Source organism: Vicia villosa, unplaced genomic scaffold, assembly GCF_029867415.1.
Source record: "Vicia villosa cultivar HV-30 ecotype Madison, WI unplaced genomic scaffold, Vvil1.0 ctg.005181F_1_1, whole genome shotgun sequence".
Lineage (NCBI taxonomy): Eukaryota > Viridiplantae > Streptophyta > Magnoliopsida > Fabales > Fabaceae > Vicia > Vicia villosa.
The window spans coordinates 123,281-128,078 of NW_026706584.1; positions in this window are offsets into that span (position 1 = coordinate 123,281).

Genomic DNA, 4,798 nt, shown 5'->3' on the forward strand with positions numbered 1-4,798 from the left:
TTAAATGAATTAAGTATGGATGACTATATGGGGAAAGATCCTAAGTGTTAGGAATCTTTGACACATGAAAGATATGGTTTATCTGCCTTGTACAAAGCCCAAGGTTGTGGCTACTGAGTGATGAAGGACTCACTGGGGAGACTCTATTATCTGCCTTGTACAATGCCCAAGGTTGAGGCTGACTCTTGACAGGGGAGTTTTATTGTTTGGGTGCCTTGTATGAAGCCCAAGGTTGAGGCTAACTGTTTTTGTTGGTTTTGACTCTACTGAGGAGGTTTTATTTATTAAAAGACTGTTTTTCTTTGGAAGCTAACCCTTTCCAGGGATTTGACTCAGCTGGTGAATTTGTCTGTTAAAAGACTGACTTTATCATGTTTTTTTTTTTTTGGAGGCTGACCCCTTCCAGGGGTTCTGACTCTTTTGGGGAAATTATCTCCTAAGAGAATGAAATTATTTATTAATTAATTTTGGAGGCTAACCCTTTCCAGGGGTTTTGACTTTTTAGACAGATGTTGGAGGCTAACCCTTTCCAGGGGTTTTTATTAAAATGAATGGCAGAAAGATTATCTAATGGAGACTTCTTGTTTAAAGCCCAAGATGAAGGCTGACTCAATGCTGAGGATGACCAAACATGGATCCTAGACTCTGCTAAGGAAGATTGATGAAGATGAGGGTGACAGAGACTGTCCATGTCTCTCATTCCAAAAATGTACTCAATGTGAAATTGAGACAAACTTAGCTTGTTTAAAGTCTGGTTTTAAATTGGAAGAAACTCACCAGGGTAGGCTAAAAGGTGACTAAAGACCTGTTCCTATGTTTATAAGAAACCTGATGGGTCCTTGTATACAAGCTCAAGAGGAAGCTGGAAATGCTTTTAAGAAGCCTGTGGGTCCTTGTACAAAGCCCAAGAGGAGGCTAATCGAGGGTCCTTGTTATAGCACAAGAGAAAGCTTATGTGGTTTTGAACTTATTTTGGCTCTAAGCAAATGGGTAAGAGGTTTCACCGGGAATAATTCCTCTTTGGGTGGATGTGTCCTATTATTTGGATTCTAAGGTTTTTGCCAAGATGTTTCACCGGGAATAATTCATCTTGGGGGGTTTGAACTACAGATCTCTAATTAGGAAAGAGCCTTCACCGGGAAGACATTCTCAATCCTAGGTCATATTCCTATAATATATATATATATATAGTTTAACTGTCCTAGGGTTTATACTCAAACGTAGTTCTAAACTAATATATATATGCACAGTTTATATTTGACAGTAATTTAAATAAAGACTGTAAATTGAAAGCTTGTAAAGCCTAACCTGGATGGAGTGGAGGCCATTGAAGAAGTATGTACAGAGCCTCAACAGTATTTTTGTTGTTTTGTTGATAACAGTTGAATATATATATGATAAACAGTTAATGGTTTTTTAAAACAGAAGAAGTGAAGATGGACAAAGGTCACATAGGTATCTGAAGAGTTTCACCGGGAATAATGCCCTTCAAATACCAGAGGAATGTTTTGAAAACAGAAAGAAGATTTTGAAAATACAGTTTTTAAAAACAAGCTAAGAAGAGAAGGTTTTTGGGACTTACACTCTATTAGAGGCCCAGTACTTTGCAGTACTGGTGATAAAAGCAGTTGAAAATGATTTGAAATGATATAAGGTTTTGTTGTTTGAAAACCTTAATCATCCGTTTAATCGGAGATTGATAACAGCTTTGAAAATTGACAAAAAGTCAACTTAATTAAAGTAAAAATAAAGATTTTTACTTAATTAAGACCTAAATAATTAGGGTTTTATCATAAACTTATTTACAAAGTGATTAGGTTAAAATAAAGTGATAATATATATTTAAAGTATTTAAGAAAACACTTAAAACATACTATTTTAAACCTAATTAAAAACTCAAGAAATAAATAATATTTTTATGATTTTTTTGACTATTCACAAAATAGATATATTAAATAATAGGTGTATGAAAAATGAAGTGAAAATGATTTATTTTGATAGGTTAAATAAATATGTGAAGTTGTGAAGAGAAATGAAAGAAATTAGTGTTAAAAAAAATAAGTTTTGGCCCTTGGAGGGTTTGAACCCACGCCCTTGAGGTTACCAGCCCAAAACAACACCACTGAGCCAACGCGCGCTCAGTGTTAGTGACTTGCCTTCATTTGGTTATGTTTCAAAACAAGTTGTAAATCTTTGAAAAATAAAAGAACCAAAAAGTCTGGGGCGAGGGGGATTCGAACCCCAGACCTTTGGCATGAGGAGACTAAGAGCGCATGTGTGGCCACTAGGGCAAGTTATTCAGTCGTTAATAAAACGCACACCATTCAAAATAAAATAAACTCTCCCCTGAGAATTCAAATTTGCGCGCCACCACCATCTTCATCTTCAACCTCAAGCTCTCCATTTTTGAAATTCTGAACTTACTCGTTTCTCAACCATTTGCAACGATGTAAACATGAAACTTGCTCTAAATTCACTCACGATTCTAAATATGTAACTAACATGAACTATCATTAACTACATCTAATTAATTTACCAGAAATCGTGAAGAACCCTAAAATTTCAAAATTAAATTAAATGACTATACTGAAAGATAAATGGATGATGATAGAGGGTTTTCAATCCTCTGATGATGCTGAACAAGATAGAATCGAGCTATTTCACAAAGAGTACTTAAATTAAAGAGAGAGAGTTCAGAAACTTACCTCTGAAAATGGAGATCGTGAGGATGATAGAGAGCAACTGGGCTTGTATGAACGATCCCAAAAGCTTCCTTGTGGCTCAGTGATACTAACTGAATGCTTGTAATGACCTCAAACCTCCTGAATTGTTCTATGGACCTCCCTCGATTTCAGCTTCAAGTGAACATGGAGGGTGTTGATTCTCGAGTTACAGATGAGCTGCAGCCATCTGGTTAGCTTCACTATGACCTGAGGAGTGTGTCTGGATGATTGGCTTGCCTTGAAACCTTCTGAATCACTCCATGGACCTCCAACTGCAGATGCTCCAAAGTGAGAGCAACAATGGTGTTCCTCCACCTACAGAAGTGATCCAGGTGCTTGGATCACCTCAAATGACCTCCCTTGAGATGTTAGAATGCTCACTTCCCAAAGATAAGCTCTGGTTTGAAGAAATCGATTCTTCTTGCCAAAGAACTTTGAAAAACAATGAACAAGAGAAGAGAAAGAGAAAGCAAGTAACATGGTTGCTTTGGTGTGTTTTTCTACTGAATTGTGCTCTCCTATTTATAGGCAAATGTCTCAGTACTGAGTGAGAGAGTGAGCTTGCTTAGTGAAGCAAGTTTGGTTTCTTAGCCATGAAGAAATTTCAAAGAATATCCAAGTGTGATCATTGCATTTTCGAGCCACCTCCCCTATCCATTGATTCTATCTGATCTTAGGGGACAATTCAGATGCAAAGTGAGCTCCAATTGGTTGATGAGAAGATTCCTTGGGTGATTCATCAATTTGCCATAAATTCACAAAAGTAATCATTACATAATCACATGTTCTTGTTTTAGGAATCTTCCTCAATTATCATGGCATGGTGAAAATGAATGCATGGCATGTTTTCAGATGTGTTATGGGTCGTGTAGCATCCATTAGTGAAGCAAAAATGCACAAAATTGTAAAGTTCCAATTTGCACATGACCTATAATTTTACTTCATGAGGCCAACTTTGAACAAGCATAACTCCTAGCTCAAATTGAATTTGGAGAAGGTTGAACACAATTTGGAAAGCCCTAAACATCTACTTCAAATCATTAGTTTATGTCTTCTTCAGAATCATTTGGGAAATTTGTGAAAAATGAGCCCAAAGTTGGATGAAAACTAGGTTAAAACACTTAGAAAAATTTCTAAGTGTTTATGACCTAAACTTCAAAATTTCCAAAACTTCATAAATGGTTGATCTTTTGAAAAAAGTTCCCTTGTAAGATGTTGTTTTATTTGGCAAGATCTACAACTTTCATGTTGGAAGTTTTTTGAGTTGTGTAGGTGAAATTTTGAGATCTCACCATGCCCTCAAAAACCCTAATTCCCGACTTTTCGCTCCTTGATGAATTTCTTTGAATTTCTTTGGCCAAATGACTTTGACATCCATATATTGATGATATTGATCTTTGAAAGTCATTTTTTGACCAAAAACCTTAAAAGTCAATGATGATCCTTCACAGTTGACTTTTTCCTGACAAAGTGAATTTTTGGGCTTTTGTGTAGAAATAAGATCTTCTCCCCAAATGGATGATATAAATGGATTATATGGAGGTAGTAGAGATCCTTGAATCATGTCTTGAGTTTTGGATTCATGCCCTGATCAGAAGTCAACTATCTTGGTGAATTAGGTCAAAACCCTAATTTGTCGACCATGTGAAAATAATGACTGTAGACTTTGAATTGAAGTGTGATGTCCAGTAGATCTTGTAATATGAGTTATTTGAAGATGATTGATGTCTTTGAATGATCCTCTGAGGTTTTTTAGGGTTTCCCAAATGTGATCCCTGATTTCAGTCCTTGATAGGCTCAAAACCCTAGTCTGGTGACCTGAGTAAACCTGTACTCATATGACTGGATGTCTAATCAATCATAGATGAGAAAAGTGAAGTTTTTGAGCCCCATGATTGTATTAGAGACTAGTCTTTGTATTGATTGATCCTTTGCCTGAGCTTTCTTGTCTTTGAGCATCCTCGATTAGGTACCAGATGGGGAAATGACTGCTCTGGGTACTTGTCTTGACCTGATGAAAAATCCTGAAGATATGTCATCTCAGGGGGGTCAAAAATTAGGGTATGACAGATGCC